This window comes from Dasypus novemcinctus, chromosome 11 (genome assembly GCF_030445035.2).
Source record: "Dasypus novemcinctus isolate mDasNov1 chromosome 11, mDasNov1.1.hap2, whole genome shotgun sequence".
In the NCBI taxonomy this organism is placed as follows: Eukaryota; Metazoa; Chordata; class Mammalia; order Cingulata; family Dasypodidae; genus Dasypus; species Dasypus novemcinctus.
Window position 1 is genome coordinate 116,892,679 of NC_080683.1, and position 18,615 is coordinate 116,911,293.

General features: G+C 44.9%; 1 long non-coding RNA gene across 3 annotated transcripts; it reads left to right on the plus strand.

Moving 5' to 3' along the window:
* Positions 1 to 469: 469 nt before the first annotated feature.
* LOC131280468 (uncharacterized) lies at positions 470 to 18,287 on the plus strand. Of its 3 annotated transcripts, none has more exons than XR_009188079.2 (5): positions 470 to 1,079; positions 5,245 to 5,429; positions 11,786 to 11,853; positions 13,783 to 13,944; positions 15,652 to 18,287. It is a non-coding gene; the product is annotated as an uncharacterized lncRNA (long non-coding RNA). The 3 variants fall into 3 exon arrangements; XR_009188078.2 differs by lacking the exon at positions 5,245 to 5,429 and adding an exon at positions 8,101 to 8,244 and having other exon boundaries at positions 471 to 1,079; XR_009188077.2 differs by lacking the exon at positions 5,245 to 5,429 and having other exon boundaries at positions 484 to 1,079.
* Positions 18,288 to 18,615: the final 328 nt, after the last annotated feature.

The window sequence follows — 18,615 nt, forward strand, 5'->3', positions numbered from 1 at the left end:
AAGATGGAGCCTTGGAAACAGAAGCAGAGACCAGAGCCCTGGGGGCTACTCAGGAGGCTGATTTGCTGTTTCTACACCACTGAGGCCACCACACAGCTTCTGTTTTTTTTTCCCCCAGGCCTTCTCTCTCTATTTTTTTTTTAATGTTACATTAAAAAATATAAGAGGATCCCATATACCCCACCCCCCTCACCCCACTCCTCCCTCATCAACAACCTCTTCCATCATCGTGGCACATTCACTGCATTTGGTGAATACATTCTGGAGCACTGCTGCAGCACATGGATAGTGGTTTACATTGTAGCTTACACTCTCCCCCCGTCCACCCAGTGGCCATGGCAGGACATACAACGTCCAGCATCTGTCCCTGCAGCACCACCCAGGACAACTTCAAGTCCTGAAAATGCCCCCACCTCACATCTCTTTTCCCCTCTCCCTGCCCTCCCGGGGTCCACAGGATGGAGGAATAGAGTATGGATTAGAGTGGGCTTACTGGTTTCTATCTGCACGTCAGCTACAGGTAGAACCTTGCCTGTCACGGTGCCCATTCTAAAGTGCACTGACCACAGTCCAGTGACTGTGTGTAACACTTCCTGTGCACGTTCACACTGCAGCTGGACTGAGCATGTGGGCCGCCTTTTAGGACTGACTAACCGATACAACAGAGGAAACGGGAGCTGGTCGGTGTCTGCTCTCCGGTTTGTGAAGCTCTTTCCAGCATCCTTGGTGGTGCTGGACTCACGACGGGAAGCTGTCGGGAGCACCCACGGGCCTCCCTATCGGCGACGGGACTGCAGATCAGCAAGCTGCGCTTCCCAAGGTCCCCGGGCAGGTGACGTGGCCAGCTCGCCAGGTGGCCAGGGCTTTTTGTCTCATGAGCACTTCCTGCAATCCCTCCTCAGAAAAATCCCCTTGGCTCCCATCCCTGAGAGAAAGCTCATCTTTACAGTTGCCAGATAATCTGCATTCTAGCTGAGGAGCTTTGGACTGTGGGAAACTGTGCTAACTAATGAGTCATTGTCTCTAGTTTGAGGAAGGAAAGTTTCCATCTTGGGGACTTCTCAGGAAGAAGTCAAGAGGTAGGTGTGTGTGTGTGTGTGTGTGTGTGTGTGTGTGTTTTATTATTACAGATAAGTGGAGGAAGGGAAGAAAACAATAGAATGTGTTTCTATTTTCCCTTCTCTCTTTGTATGCTCATTCTTCCTGTATAACACTTCTCAGTATTAACTTTAACAACTTTTTGGCAAAAGTGCTATTGGTGAAAGACTTTTCTGTTCCCTCATACCATTGTTTTCTACAGCGTGCCCTTCATTGCCCACCTCTGTACTGGTGTGATACACATGCTTCACACAAGTTTTTTCAAAAATTCTTTCCGACTAATCTGTAGGTGCGGCTGTAATCAGACAATCCTCGCTGAGGTTTCTCTGGCTTCTCTGTTCGCCCTCTCGTGCCCCTGCAGCTCCCCACCCATTTGTGGGAATGTGTTGTGAAAGGCAGCCTGGCGCCTCCTTCGCAGCGGGGGATGGCCAGGCCCTTTCTCGCCAGTGGAAACAGGTAGACGAGTCCCGTTTGTAGTGTAATTCTTTTCTGTGTGTGTAGGTTCATTAAACCTTTCCTCATCAGCTTCAAGTGCTTTTGGGGGCATTTAGGATCTTCTGAGAGAATCGGGAGGACCACTTCACATTGCTGAAGTTCTGAACTGTTGTCTTGTACTTGCTTGCTGGCTCGAGTGGGATGAGTCAAGTTCTCTGTGGAGAAAACAGGTTCGTTAGACCGTGCTACGTCTGGGCATCATTTCTTGATGACTTCGAGGACCTTTAAAACAGCCAAGTCTGCCATTTTCTGGAGAGAGAATTACAGTCCCTTTTTTCTTTTTTACACAAAAACTTTTACATGACGCTTAAGAGACATGCAGAAAACTATACATATCTTAAGAACATAATACTTAAAAACATAATTATTATTTTTCAAAAACTGAATACACTTGAGTAACCAGCATCCAGAAGAAACTGAAAATTACCCCTCCCCCAAATCCTGCCTCATGCTTCCTTCTAGCCTCTCTGCCCTTTAGCCCAAGGGGAGTCATCGTTCTGACTTCTGACAGCAGAGACTGGTTTTGTCTGGTTTTTGCACTTTACAGAAATAGAAATGTACTGTATGCACTCTGTGTTTAGCTTCTTTCATTAACTCTGAATATTTTTGAAGTGTTTTCTGGTGCGATCTTGAATGCATTCTCATGTAAAAACCCTAGAATATATAGAGAATTGTAAAGAAACAGAAAAAGTATTAAAGGTACTCTCACTAACCATAGGGAGGCATTATTAATAATTTTGGCTATTTCCTTCTAATCCTTTCCTTTCTTTTATTTAAAAGATTCATTTTATTTATTTCTCTCCCCTCCCCCCACCCCCGTTGTCTGTTCTCTGTGTCCATTTGCTGTGTGTTTTTCTGCGTCTGCTTGCATTATCTGGCGGCACTGGGAAACTACGTCTCTTTTTATTGCGTCATCTTGCTGCATCAGCTCTCCCTGTGTGCGGCGCCACTCCTGGGTGGGCTGTGTTTTTTTCACGCGGGGCAGCTCTCTTTGCGGGGCGAACTCCTTGAGTGTGGGGTACCCCTATGCGGGGGTACCCCTGCATGGCAAGGCACTCCTTGCGCGTGATAGCACTGCGTGTGGGCCAGCTCATCACACGGGTCAGGAGGCCCTGGGTGTTGAACCCTGGACCCTCCATACGGTAGGCAGATGTTCTTTCAGTTGAGCCACGTCCGCTTCCCTCCAATCCTTTTCATATGCAATGTTTAAACTTTTTCCGTAGCTGCAACTTTGAATTTTGCCTTATTTTGGCTTAACAGGTACCTAGCCTTTTTCTTTACATAAAGACTCTTCAGAAACACCATTTAAAAAGCTGTATATTTTCATTCTATCAGTGAGTGGTCACGTGGGCTTACATGTTCCATTTTTTGAACATTTAAATGGTTTCCAGAGAAGCGGATGTGGCTCAAGCAATTGAGTTCCTGCCTTTCACACTGGAGATCCTGGGTTTGGTTCCCAGGGCTGCCTAAAGAAGATGCACAAGACAGCAAGCTGACACAACAGGCTGGCATGGCAAGCTGGTGCAATGAGATGACACAGCAAGAGATAAAAGGAGGAAAACATAATAAGAGATACAATAAAGTAGGGAGCAGAGGTAGCTCAAGCGATTAGGCACCTCCCTCCCACATGGATGAGGGGGTGGGGAGAAATAAATAAATGAAATAAATCTTTAAAAAAATTTTTAAAAAAGTTTTCTGGGAAGCAGATGTGGCTCAACTGATAAGAGTGTCTGCCTACCATATGGGCGGTCCAGGGTTTGAACCCAGGGCCTCCTGGCCTGTGTAATGAACTGGCCCATGCACAATAATGCCATGCGCAAGGAGTGCCATGTCATACAGGGGTGTATCTGCATAGGGGAGCCCCATGTGCAAGGATTATGCCCCGCAAGGAGAGCTGCCCTGTGCAAAAAATAAGTGCAGCCTGCCTGGGAGTGGTGCCGCACACATGGAGAGCTGACACAGCAAGATGACTCAACAAAAAGACACAGATTCCCGGTGCTGCCAAGAATGCAAGCAGACACAGAACACACAGTGAATGGAAACAAGAGAGTAGACAACGGGGGCAGGGAGCGGGGAAAGAGGGGAAGAGAAATAAGTAAAAAATGGTTTCTAATTCCTCACCAAACAGTGGTTGGCATTTTAATATGTAAAATTGTGCCTGCATTTCCAATTATTTACTTGTGAGGTATGTCAAAGCATGTGAACATTTTGGATGTGCTTGATAAACCTTACTAAAAATAAATTAAGGAATATGGCACTGGTTTATACTCCCAATAGCAATGTACAAAAGTGCCTTTCAATGGCTTCATTATTGGCATTGCTTTTGTTTCTAATTATTATTATTTTTTAAGATTTATTTTATTATTTATTTCTCCCCACCCCCTCATCATTTGCACTTGCCATGTCTGTTGTCTTCCTTGTTTTTTTAGGAGGCCCCTGGACCTGAACCCAGGACCTCTGATGTGGGAGGGAGGCATCTAATAGCTTGAGCCACTTCTGTTCTCTGCTTTGTTGGGTCTTTCATTATGTTTCTTCTTCTTGTGTTTCCTGTTGCATCATCTTATTTCATCAACTTGCTGTGCCTGTCCTTTGCACCAGCTTGCTGTCTTGCTCATTTTCTTTAGAAGGCACTGGGAACCCCTGCTCCCTGCTTTGTTGTGTATCTCATTATGTTTTTCTTCTTGAGTCTCTTGTTTTGTCATCTTGCCATGCCCGCCATCACACCAACTCGCTGTCTTCTTTAGGAGGCACCAGGTACTGAACCACAAACCTCCCATGTGGTAGGCGGGAGCTCAGTCGCCTGAGCCATAGCCGCTTCTCTGGTATTGCTTTTTATCACTAAAAATGTTTGCTAGTTTAATAGGAGCAAGTTGAATCCATTAAATGCAACCTTCATGTGTTGCGTATTTTTTCATGTTTATTTGCCATTTTTATATTTTCTTTGTTGTGAAAATAAATTCATTTTCTTTGTCCCATTCTCTGACCTGTCAGCCATGATTTATGTGTTTGAATTATTTCTTCTCATGGCTCCATCTAAGAAAGGTAGGGATTACTGTCTCCATCTAGAGACTGAGGTTGGTTGAGCGACTGCCAGGGACCAGAGGTGATAGCCTTAATTGTGATGACCTTCAGTTGACATTGGAAGACCAGGGCTGGTAATGACCAGTGAATCCAGAGATTGGGCACTCAAGAAATTACAAGTGGCTCAAGGCATTGAAAGATGAATAAATCAGAAGGAAAGAACTCCATTTTCAGCCAAAGGAGCAATCTATAATGACTTAACAAAATAAATATATCTTGGGAGTTTCCAGCTCTAAATGCATTTATTAATATTTAGAGCAATAAGGTTCTTGTGCCCTTTATTGCACTCTCATCATCTCTACTGTGCTTGGTTGATTTTATTCTTTAAGCTGCTTGTTGAGGCATCCTCCTTACACCTTGCTTGAGATTGCTTTTGCACTTGAACTTAGGGCAGGAGTTTGGCACACAGTGGTACATAGCACACCGATGAATATAGCTGGCTTTAATATGCTATATATATTTAAGTAAAAAAGTTAACTTTTTTTAACTTCCAGTAAAAAACTAGTGGAAGGGCATTGACTTTTGTTTTGATGGTTATGTATAGAGAAATCTTTGTTTTGTTTTTTTCAGGAGGTACTGGGGATTGACCCAGGACCTTGTATATGCAAAGCATGCACTCAGCCACTGAGCTACGCCGGCTCTGCGAGAAATCTCTCTTAGACGATCTTGTTTTGAACTCCCAGCTTAGGCATCTCTGAGGACCTGGAGCAGTTAATGTCTGCTGCTGAGGTTTCCACTACACACCCAAGGACTCTGTAAGAAGGCCCTTGTACTTTCTGTCTGTCTGGTTGCGGCAGCCAAGATGGAATGGGGGAATACAGGAAATTCTAAACACATGGGGAGGGGGAAGTAATCTTTGCAATACAGAAATATGCTTGTAAACAGCAAAAAAAGAACTCCCAGCTTAAGAAATTTGGAAAGAAATGTCACAGTTATATGTAAAGGCAAATCTGACCTATGTTTGCCTTATGGATTCCCAACCAACTAAAAAAATTGTATTGGTGTGGTGTATTTTCTTTTTCTCTTTTATATCTGTATTAGCTCACTCAGAAATACTTTTAAATTCTTAATAAGCCTTATCTGGGGAGAGGATGTAGCTCGGTGGTTGAGCACCTGCCTCCCATGTATTAGGTCCCAGGTTCAATCCCTGGTACCTCCTAAAAAAAAGCCTTACCTGAATTTTAGAAATTGGAAAGAAGGCCATGTGAGTTCTAAAATCCAAGGCCTAAACCTTCTCTTTTTTCCAGACTATAAAACAAATTTGAAATCAAATGTTTAATAAATTGGGGTTCTAGGATGAGCTACACACTATTTCCAGAATAAAAAAAACCACAGATTCCCGTGCCGTGACAACAAAAGAAGCGGACAATTAAGAACATGCAGCAAATAGACACAGAGCACAGACAACTGGGGTGGGCGGGGGGGTGGTGGTGGAAATAAAATAAAATAAATAAATCTTAAGAAAAAAAAAAGAATTTAAAGAATGCTTGGAATAAAAGCCAGAATTAAATCTTCCTTCCTCCATCTTCCCTTCTTTTCCTTCCCCCTTTCCTTCCTTCCTTTGTCCCTTCTTCCGTCTCTCCCTCTCTCCTTCCCTCCCTCCCTTCCTTCTTTTCTATCATACCTACTACATGTCAGCCAGTGTTCTAGGTGCTGGAGATAAAGCAGAGAATAAAACAAAATAGTTATACTCATAGAGCATGCTTTCTTTTTAAAAGCAGGTTTATTGCGGTATTATTTACATGCAATAAAATAAGTCACTTTTAGGCGCACAGGTCTATGGTTTTTGATGGACTCATGTAACGACCTCCACCCTCTTTCTCTCTCTATTAGAGTATTTCTCTCACTGCATAGGTTCCTTCAGGCCCCTTTGTAGTCAGATCCTCCCCTCACCCCCAGCCCAGGTAAACACCCATCTGTGTTCAGTCTCTATGGTTTTGCCCTTTCCTGAATGTCCTGTAAATGGAGCTGGGCAGTACTTGGCCTCTTGTGGCTGGCTTCTTGCACTCAGCGTGACACGTTTGAGGTTCAGCCATGCTGCTGCGTGCATGCATCAGTTCATTCATTCATTTTATTCCTGAGCAGGACTCCACTTTATGATGTATGACGATTTGTCTACATCTCGTCTCCGACTGATGGGCATTTGGGTCGTTTCCAGTTTTTACTGATTACAACTAACGCTGTTAAAAAATTCATGTACAGGTTTTTTTTGTGTGAACATATGTTTTTGTTATTTCTGGATAAATATCGAGGCGTGGGATTGCTAGGAATGTTTATTGAACTTTATGAGAAACGGTCAAACCATTTTCCAAAGTGGCTGAACCATTTTCGTATTCCCACCAGCAGCGTCTGAGAATTCCAGTCACTCTGGATCCTCACCGTATTTGGTACTGTCCATGTATTCTGCTTTACTGTAGCCATTCTAGCAGGTGTGGAGCGTACGTTCTACTCGGTTAGCATCAGTCCTCCGCCAGTGTGTCCAGGGCTCCAGTCTCCCAGATGTCCTTTTAGATGCTGACGGAAGGATCCATCTTTCAACGACAAACAGGGGGGCCTCTCGGCACTGTCGGACTGGTGCTTCCACCTGCCGTGGGGTTCGGGCCCACTTTGCTGTGCACGAGGACACGGGTACACTGTATCACGAGAGCGCCTTCGAGCAGTGGGGCGGGGAATGGGTGAGAGAAGCCTCTGATCACCATGTTTCTGATAAGAGCCAAAGGGCCCAGGAAGCCCCTGAGAAAAGCTTTGTTCTGGGTGACTAAGCAGGATGGACGGCTGAGGTCCCGGGCGGGAGCCAGGCTGTGACCTTGGCAAAGCAAGGACGGCTGGGGTGAGGGAAAGAGGCTCTCAATTCACAGTGGCTGCAGATGTGGGGGTGAATGGGGCTTGGCAGGCAGGAAGTTCTGTATTACACGGTAAGGGAGAAGACCCCCAAGCTGGGGTGAAACAGCACTGGCCAAGGCTCTGGACTGGTAAAGTCCGTGGCCGGTCAACCCTCCGCTGCATTTTACGTGATTCAGCGGCAACAGGGACACAGAGCCTTGCTCCCTTCTTTCTTCTCTTAACGTCAGGATACCATCCTTCTCGGTTCTCCTGCAACACCGGCTGCTTCTGATTCCCCTTTGCTGGATCCCCCTCATCTCCCCAACCTCTAGATAATTGTATTTCTCATCTGGACTTTTTTTGTAAACCCCAGACTTGCATATCTAAATACCAGCTTGACATTGCTGCTTGGGTGATTAGTTCAGATGAGACCAAATTGGAATAGGGGGACCCTTAAAATGACAGGACTGGTATCCTTTTTTTGTTTTTTAGATACCAGGGGCTGGGGATTGAACCCCAGACCTCATACTTGGGGAGCCAGTGCTCAACCACTGAGCCACATCAGCTCCCCTGAGTTGGTCTTTTCCTTTGTTTGTTTTTAAGGAGGCATCGGGAACCAAACTTGGGACCTCCTAGGTGGGAGGCAAGTGCTCAACACATCCCCTTCCCAATAGTATTCTTTTAAGCAAAGGAAATTTGGACACAGAGAGAGCACGCACGAGAGAGGGCCACGTGATGGAGGCAGAGGTGAGTTATGCCAGAAGCCAAAGAATACTGTGCATGGCTGCCCACCATCAAAATGTCATGGGAAGCATGGTCCTGCCAACGTCTTGATTTTGGACGTCTTGCATCCAGATCAGCGAGACAATGCCTTTCTGTTGAAGCCAGCCAGTCCATGGCACTTTGGTACAGTGGCTCTGGCAAAGAGAGGCACCCCGCATCCCGCCAGCAGGCTCTGGGCTTTCCCGTCCTCCTGGGCCCAGACCCTGACCTTTTCTCCCTGCCTGGACGGCTACCTCCTGGCCTGAACCACCGTCACCCACTGGCGGCCTCGGTGCTGGTCTCCCGTGCCAGCTTTCACCCTTGCCCTCGTGGTCTCTCCTAAGAGTGGTAGCCAGAGTCATTTAAAATGGAAAAAGCCAGAGCTTGTCGCATCTCAGTTCAGTGGCTTCCAGTCTCACTCAGACTCAAAGTCAACGCCCTTACTGTGGCCAACGGCTACCAGCCTGCAGCAGTCGAGTCCTTGTCACCGCTCAGACCTAGGCTGGCTCCGGGATCTGTGGGGTCCTGTGCAAAATGAATTTGCAACCCAGAGGCCCTGGTGCAAAACTCATTAGCAGGTCAAGGCGGCACAACGAAGTGTTAAACCAGGCCCGCGGCAGCTCTGCTGCGGCCTCCTCTTTCCGAGCTCCTTCTCCTCTCCCTCTGCCCTAGCTGGGATGGCTTCCCGACATTTCTTGAACATGCCAGCCGGGTTCCAAACCCACCCCCTGTCCTCTGCCAGCCTCGCCCCCTACCCCCTCAGGAAGCCTCGTGGCTCCTTGCCTCATTTCCTTTAGGCGTCTGCTCGAGCGTCTGCCAACGGACACCGGGGAATTGGGAAAGGGCTGCTGGGGGTGTGATAGGATGGAGGTTAGATCTGGGTGGAGAACCATAGAGCTGGACAGTTTAGACTTTAGGAATCATTTAAATGCACCAAAACATAAAGACTGAGGACAAAAGAAATGGAATGCCTGTCTACACGGGTCCAGCTAGTGTTTATGTTTTGAACATGTGACACTCAAAGTAAAAACACCCAGTTAAAGGTAAGCGTGCACAGAAAAGCCAGCCTGTGAAGTCTCCCGGCGGGAAACACCCTGTTTCAAAGACACTCATTTGGGAGAAATGAGTTTTCAAGGCAACAGTTAAAATAAATGAAAGAATAGTTAGAGAAAGCAGCCAAGGCGTTGGAACCTCTTCTTTTGGAAATACTTGGTTATGGGGAAAGATGAGTTACTAAATAGAAAATCAGTAGGAGCTCTGATTTTCAGCCTTGGCTCATTCATTGACTGTGTGATTGATGGTTGACTCTCTAAGTCTTATTTTCCTCTCCTGTGAAAAGGGGATAAGGATGAGAATCCCGTTCTCATAGGATCTGAGAAATAAATGAGGGCACCCTCGAAAGCAGTGCAGAATCTTGCACTTTAAGATTAAGCACTAAATAAATGTTACCTCTTATTTCTCTACGCTATGGGACAAGCTGTTCCTTATCAGACAGTACATAGAGCTATGTTTTTAAAAATGGTTCCTTTTTCCTGATTTCGGCCTTTGAACCTAATATTTGCAGTTACTCTTATAATGACGAGTGACTATATGTGCTGTAATTGTGGTTTGTTGGCAGAGGGGAAGTTGCACAACGTGCTTTATTTATGCTGACAAGAAATTTCTCTGTTGTCACAAGGAGCTGACTGTTCCTGAATAAACTAAAACACAGGTTAACAACTGGGGTTTCTGGGTATTGAGAAGAGCTGGTGTATTTCTGAGATGTTTAGCTGCTCTTGCCGTTTCAAACAGAAGGAGGAAGTACTTTGGCTTGGGTGTCTTCTGACTGTAGAGATGAGAACAGACATTTCTCGCCTCCTTTATTTACTTTGTCTCTAATGTAAGCCCTCAAATTCTTACATTAGATGCTCCCTTATTAAAAACTGGAAGACAAAAAAGAGAAAAACCTGGAGGATGGATCTATTCTGTATTACAGAGGGATTCATTTCGGGAGAAGTTTTTCTTTTCTTTTTTCAAAAATCAGATATAGGCTTCCTTTCCAACCTGGTCGAGACAGCACGGCTCCCGCTAAGAAAGGTGGCGAGAAGGAAAAGGGCCATCCTGCCATCAACGGGGTGGTGACCACGGAGTACGCCACCCATATTCCCAAGGCCACCCATGGAGTGGGCTTCAAGAGACGTGCCCCTTGGGCCCTCAAAGAGATCCGGAAATCTGCCGTTAAGGAAATGGGGACTCCAGATGTGCGCAGAGACAAAGGCAAAGGGATAAGGAGTGTCCCCTATCGTATCCGTGTACGGGTAGAAATCGTAATGAGGACGAAGAGTCCCCTAACCGGCTCTAAACATTGGTTACCTATGTACCTGTCACCACTTTCAAACACTGACAATCAATGTGGATGAAAACTAATAGGATTATCAAATAAAATGATAAAATAACAAAAAACAGCAGATACAGGTATTGAGAAACTCCCTTATCTCAGCCATTCCAGAAGATAAGAGGTTTGTATTTTGGAAAAAAACAAATGCTCTGTCTCCCCTGAACAAGTCTCCACTCTTGACTCATTATCCTTAGAGGACGAGTTGTTTCTTCTTGTCATGGTTTAAGAAAAAGGAAAAGAAGAAAAAAAAGAATGCTCACTTATCTGGCCTTTCTGGAGGGACTCCTTGCCTGTTAGAAGCAGTTCAGGGGATGACTCCTGGAGGTGAGGCTCCCGGGCAAGGAAAGAGCTCCGACAGCTGGAGGAGAGAGCTGGGAATCTGTGGGCTCCGACCCAGCTGGACGTGAGAGTGTGGGAACCTGTGTTTCCACCACGTCTTTTGTGTGTTAGTCAAGTACTTGAGGGAACAAGACAGAACGATGTTGCTTCCTGGGAGTTCTTCCTGGACATCGACTGTGCCGCTCACTGGGGCAATCGCCATCTCTCTGGGTTCCTAGAAACTACCAGCCCGGTGCTCGGGAACACTTGTGTATTGAAATCGGGATTTGCCGGAACCAGTGGCGCTGTGTCTCCTGGTCCAAATGCATGGCCCCACTGGTCGTAGTAGAGCCAAGTTGCACATGAGAGCCATGCCTTTTTTTTCTGTTGTGGCCTCCTGCAGAAATAATAAAGCTTTAAGCACGAGCATTTTTAGTAGTCACTGTGAGTGAAAAATAGGATTTAAAGAAGCATCCAATAAATGAAAACGCTTAAATATAACTAACGGTCTCTTCCCTAGTTCATAAACACTGCTTCCTTATTCAGGTTGGAAAACTGCTTCTTTAATTTCTCCCTAAACCTCAATACGTCATGCCCCTCACACGTGGCTGGCATGCAGTTTCAGGGCTTTGCCGATTCTCTGCAATTTGTTGGGCAAAATCCTTAGCCTTTTACTTGCCATTTCCTGGCTGGTGACTCTTAGGGAAACGCTTGCAACTTTGCCCAACAATGATTCAAGTCACTACCCTTCCCCCAGGCTTTCCTCCTGGGTGATTCTCCCAGGTTCTCATCGCTTTTTCACTGAAATTTCTTTTTTCTTTCCTTCCATAGGGCAGTAAAGAGAGCTTGTGCCTTCCGGTGAAGGGCTAGCAGGAGCCGGCATGGAATTCTCGGGGGTGGTGAGCATTTCTCTTTGCAACCTTAGCTCCAACTTCATCATTTTCCTAATCTACCTCAGGTGATCTTTTCACAACCACTTCTCTCAGGGCTTGAGTCTAGAGAAAAGAGTTATATGTAATGAATCCTAATTTTAAAATGTATATTTAAACAGCACATTTATATTAACAGATTTGAAAACATTTACCAGGGACCTTATCATACCAACCTACTTTGAAAGAAGACACAGTGCTATGTATTTTACTTATTTATTTTTTTTATTTGCATCTTTCCTTCTAATTCTGTCTTCTTTTATACAGCTCCACATTCCAGGACCTAGAGTAGAACCTGGAAATTAAAACACATTTAAATATTTGTTGCATGAATGAATGGACATCCTTTCCTTCCCTTGAAAATCTTCTCTTGGTTAAGGGTCCCCTCCACATTGTAGTGTGGTTTGTTTTTTTTTTTTAAGATTTATTTTTATTTATTTCTCTCCCCTTCCCCCCCCCACACCAAGTTGTCTGCTCTGTGTCCATTCACTGTGTGTTCTTCTGTGACCGCTTCTATCCTTATCAGCGGCACCAGGAATCTGTTTCTTTTTGTTGTGTCATCTTGTTGTGTCAGCTCTCCGTGTGTGCGGCACCATTCCTGGGCAGGCTGCACTTTCTTTCATGCTGGGCGGCTCTCCTTACGGGGCGCACTCCTTGTGTGTTTGGGCTTCCCCTACGTGGGACACCCCTGCGTGGCAGGGCAATCCTTGCGTGCATCAGCACTGCACATGGGCCAGCTCCACACGGGTCAAGCAAGTCCGGGCTTGAACTGCGGACCTCCCATGTGGTAGAAGGACGCCCTAACTATTGGGCCAAGTCCGCTTCCCTGTATTGTGTTTTAAAGGTGGGTTTGAATGAAAGATGAGAGGCTCTGAAGAAAAGAGATGCCTATATTTATTATTACTCACAAGATAGAAGGGTGTAATAGATATTTACCTTTCATGAATTCTGCATGGGAAAACTGAATAAAGTGCATTTATTTTATATCTCATACAATACATTTTGTCATAAAAAGAAAATGGGTTCAAGGGCTAGAAGTTCTGGATTGCAGTACCAGGTGTTTCCTTAATCATCTCTGGGACACACACTTGTGAGCACATTTGCCTTGACCTTTCTAGACTGAGTTCTGTTACCAGCATCTCTAGACTGGGCCACTGCCTTCCCTTATTCCCGCTCTGCCATGTCCATAGGTACTCTGGACAGTCCTTAGTTTCTCCCCACTTATCACATCATGTTGATATATATCTGCTTATGGGTATTTCCCCAACTAGATTTTAAAAACATGAACTCTATCTCACAAAAATAATTGCTCCTACTTTGGAGCACTGTCAAGTACCATATTCTACCTAATTAAGTATTTCTAAGAACACTATAAAATAGGTCTACTTATCCCCATTTTGGAGAAGAGGAAATTTAAGTCTTAGAGATGTCTGTAAACCGTCTGGGACTCCAACCTCTACTCTGACTGCAAAGTCTCTGCTCTCAACCGCCCCACGGCTAAAGGACGGCTGCCATGTGTTGACTACTTGGAGCCAAACATTTATATATTGGTTGTAACCCTGCCAACAGCCTTGTAGAGTAGGCAGGACTACCCTCAGTTCCTCTCCTATAGATCAGGTAACCGGTGCTCCCCGACCATGCCACGAGTGTGCTAAGGAGTCTGGTACTTCTTCCTGCCAGTTATCACAAGGCAAGGTGATAGTTATCATTTCCTTCTTCCGCTACCCATCAGCGCTCCCTTTGCCCTTAGCCAGCACCTTCTCTGGTGGGAATTCTTTGTGTGGCTGGAGGATTGGTTACTTGACTGGGTTTTGCAAGCTTCCATTCCGTAAGGAGCTGATCCCTTACCAGTGTCCCCTCCGTTGAGTTGTTCTGGTCTCCCACAACACTTGATTGCAGGAGGTAAAGTGCTGCGATGGACTCCCTGACCCCTGGTGCAGGAGCTACGCTGATGTGCTCCAGGATAGAGACCGCATCCTAAAGCCGCTGGATGGATGAGTACCTGCACGATAACTAGCACCCATTCTCCAAATCCATATACCTGCTTTGCAGGCCGGACAGGTGAGCAGCATGGGGATGTCATAGAAATCCTGCCCCCCCCCCCCCCACATCTTCAAAGTCTTTGCTGGAGGCATCAACTCCTGGTTCACTTCCAGATGCAGTATTGTTTCTTGCTCACCTTTTGGTGGATGAGGTGGTCAGAGGGGGGGCTTCGACTCAGTCTTTCCTGCCTGAATATCCCTTACTCTGAGGTGGAAGGGTTTTTACTATAGCTCTTTCAACTATACACCCAGGAACTGGAGAAACAGCTACCACTGAGTTTGTAGACTATTTTGAGACAGATTCAGACCAAAACTTATTTCTTATTTATTTATTTATTTATTTATTTATTTATTTATCTCCTATTCCCCTCCCCCCATTGGCTGCTTTCTATGTCTATTCGCTCTGTGTTCTTCTGCATCCGCTTGCATTATCTGGCGGCACTGGGAAACTGAGTCTCTTTTTTGTTGCATCATCTTGCTGCATCAGCGCTCTGTGTGTGCAGCACCATTCCTGGGCGGGCTGTGCTTTTTTCACGCAGGATGGCTTTCCTTGTGGGGCGCACTCCTTGCGCATGGGGCACCCCTATGTGGGGGTGCCCCTGCATGGCGGGCATCAGCACTGCACGTGGGCCAGCTCACCACATGGGTCAGGAGACCCTGGTATCAAACCCTGGACCTCCCATGGGGTAGGCGGACGCGCTATCAGATGAGCCATGTCTGCTTCCCCAAAATTTATTTCTTCTGTCCCCTGAACCCCTAAATAGGCCTCACTCTGACAGGGAGACCAGATGGGCTTCTGGATCCCCAGGGATTGGGATCAGCTCAGACTTGTGTCCAATGGTACCCCAAAGTCTGGGGTTTTCCTTTTCCCAGTGCTCAGTCACCCTGGAAAAGGGCCACATGCTTCTCCACGCTGGAGGGGGCCCACTGGGGCCACCAGGTTTTGCTTCTGAATGGCTGAACCACTTCACACTCCCAGCTACCGTGCACAATCATTCCCATTCCTCTCTGTTTCCTGGTTATAATTTTTTTGTCCTCCTGTGTTCAATCCACCTAAATTTATCTAACATTTAATCTTGGTTAGTTTGCATTTCTCTAATAAGTATTAAGCTAGAGCATGTTTATATGCTTGTGAGCCATTGCATTTCCCCTTTCTGTAAATTGCATCATATCCTTTGCCAATTTTCTACTGTGTTTCCTGTCTCTTTCTTGTTCATTTACACACAATCATGCTCTATTCTAGACATAAGTCCCTTTTAGATTTTAGATATTGCAAATGTTTTTTCCCTTTCTGTGACCAATGAGTTTATTTTGCCTGTGGTATCCTTTGTTGGATAAATTTTACTGTAAGCAATGTACATTACTTTTAGAATGTGGGTTAATCTATTTTTTTTTTTTTACTTATGACTTACTTGTAGTATTGGGGTCTCATTTAAAATTTCCTTCCTACCCCAAATTTGCAAATAATATTCTGTACATTTCTTCCCATTACTTTTATAGTTTCCCTTCATGTTCAGTTTTAAAAACATCTTTCTGTTAACCTTTACATATAAATTGAAGAATTTAACTTGATTTTTCTTCTTATAGTGAGTCAGTTTTACTAACATCATCTACTAAACAAATCATTGTTTCCTTATTGATTACATTTGAATACAGACAAGGGTTTGTTTCTGAGCTCTCTATTCTGTTTATATATTATTTTTTCTCTCTTTCTTTCCTTTTTTAGGGACCAGGAGCCAGGGAATGAACCCTGGACCTTGTATGTGGGAAGCCAGCGCTCAACCACTGCGCCACGTCGGCTCCCTGAGCTGGTTTTTTCGTTGTTGTGCTTGTTATTATTATATTTCTCTTCTGTAATTGCTGATTTAAAGGAATGTAAATTGACCTCATTTCTGGTAACCTTGCTATATCCTCTTGTGGTTTCCTGGAGTTTATCTGTTATCTCTGAAAGGTTGTGGTTTTCAAAATTTTTTTTTACTGTAGATGATATTACTTGCAAAAAGGCAGTTTTGCCTCTTCCCTTCCTATCCTTGGTCCTCAGTTTCTTATCTTTGTGTGCTGCCCAGGACCTTCAGGACCAAGTCAAATAGAAACTGTGTTCGAGGTCTTGCTCCCAGTCCTGAAATGAGCGTATCCCAGGAGTCTGCATTTAGTAGGATATTTGCTAATACAGTTTTGCTTGGTGATCTTTTTTCACTTAAGGAAATTACATTAGTAGTTTTGGGGGGATTTTTAAAATAATGAATAGGGGTTGAATGTTTAAGACTCATCTCGGTGCTTCGCTGCATCACATTCTATCCCAGGCATCCAGCACATTTTGCCCAGCCAGTGCACAGTCAGGGATACCTGGGTTGGCTCAAGGTCAAGCTGCCATCAACAGTGTTATGAGGTACATCCTCTGTGGACCCTGAGGTGCCTGGGCTGAGAGCTTCTCCAGGAGTCTTTCTAGGGTGTCTTATGCATCTACTCTAAAACATTACTTTTTGATTTTGTTAACATTTTGTGTTTTTGCTAAATTTCATTGATTCCCAAGTATCTTTATTGTTCCCTTACTCTTTTCTCTTTCATTTATGCATTTTTTTCCTGGCTTCTTGAATTGAAATATCCTATCTTCTGGTAAGTGAATTTAATCCTTTTACATTTACTGTAATTACTGCTACAGTTACACTAAGACCTATTGCGGTGGTAGTTTGGGGAAAGAATTTGGCTTTATCATGTGTAGTTGGATATTTGTACGGCCTATGCCCAGCCATTTCACTTCCTGGTTATGTTTACATAAGTTAGTACATGTGAACCAGGAAAGAGGCACAAAAATGTGCATAGAAACTTGGGTTATAATAGAAATAAAACAACACAAATGCCCATGTAGTAGACACTGGATAAATTAACTATGGTGCATTCTCACAGTGGAATATTAAATTACACTGAAAATTCCACAAGAATGGATTGGGGGACTATAATGTTGAGATAAAAGTTAAAATTCAAGAAGACAACAAAATTATAGTGCCCTTTTTGTAACGTTTGAAAATCAGCAAAATAGAATAGCATAGTATTTATACATGTGCATTTTGAGTTCATATATATTTATGGCAAAGCAGAAAAGGCAAAGGAATCGTGAACGTAAATTTAGAATAGCGATTTCCTTGGCGGGGAGTTAGAGGTGTAAGTTAGAGGAGGAGCAAACAGGTAGATGTTAATTATTGGTAATGTTCTCGTTTTAATTTATAAAAAATTAAAATTAATTTAAAAAATTAAACCAACTAAACATACCTTAGGTCCTAAAAGAAAACAATAAACAAAGATCCTTTCTTCCCTTCACCCCCAAATAGTGTATCTCTGTCAATCCTGAGCTCCAACGTTCTAGAACACAAAACAAATGCCATGCAATGGGTTGACTTAATGGGAATTTATTGACTCACAGTTGTGAGGCTAGGAGAAGTCCAAATCACGGCGTCATCAAGGAGAGGACATCAAGGGTGGCATTCTGGGGGTGCTCGGTAGTTGGCATTTTGTCACATGGCGGCGCCCGTGGTGGCCTCTTCTGGCTTCTTTCTCTTTCCGGGTTCCGTTGACTTCCGGCTTCCAGCAGCTCCCTCTGTGGCCTTCCCTCTAAGGCTTTGGTCATAGGGCTAAGACCCGTCACGACTGAGGTGGGCCACCCTAACTGAAGTAACGTCATCAAAGACTCCTCATTGCAAGAGTTCACCCCCATGGGACTGGAGCAAGTTTGAGAACACGCTCTTTCTGGGGGCAGAGGTCCAAAGCACTACATCGGGGAAGATCCATATGGCAAGAAGGAGCAAGCAGCAGGATTGTGAAGGGAGCAGAATTCGAGGGAACTAGGGATGTATTGTTCCAGGGAAACAAATAGATCATCGACAAAGAAACTGATAGAAAATAAACGTAAAAGTAAATAAATAAAAGTAGCAAATACGAAGGGGTGCTCCCTGGATATATGGAAAAAAAAAAAGCCTGTTTCAAGACAACAAGCAAATTTTAACTATCTAATGAGAGGTATAAAAGGGAATAAAAGAAACAAAAAGCAAGTATGGCAAACAGAAAACATGAAACACAATCAAAGAAAATGTCTTAATCCCAAAATAATTACAGTACAGGTGAAAAGTTAAACCACATTGCTCAAAGAGATTTTAGGGGCAAAAATGGTACATAAAGTTTGTAAGGAAATAAATGGAAAGAGATTTACCAGAAAAACACCAACCCAAAGAAAACCGAGAGGGTAGTTTTAGATGGTCAAACAGAATTGAAGGCAACGAACATCAAAAGGATCCAGGAGGAACACGACACGTTTATCTCAAGGAGATAAACGACCCTTCTTATCCCTGTCAATTTAGGGTCCAGCTACAGGAGGCAACGGTGAATGACTTGGGGCCAAGTGCTGAGGCTCACGGGATATGTGTGGCCCAGGGAGCTCTGTGCTGCCCCCGTTGGCTGTGTGCACTGGGGCGAGGGGGCAGGGCTCGGGCCAGGCTTTGCCCTTCCCAGGGCCTCTAAGGAGGGGGCGTGGGGGCTGTCCCTCTGATTGTGTCCCCCGCCTCCGCCCCAAGAGCTGGCTTCCCTGGACCTCAGCCCAGCACTGCCCTTTCTCCAAGCGGCCTCCTTGGGTGTCATCTCCTGGGCCCGCAGGAGGTGGTGGGACAGGACCGGAGGCAGCTGGTCTGCTATTGTCCGC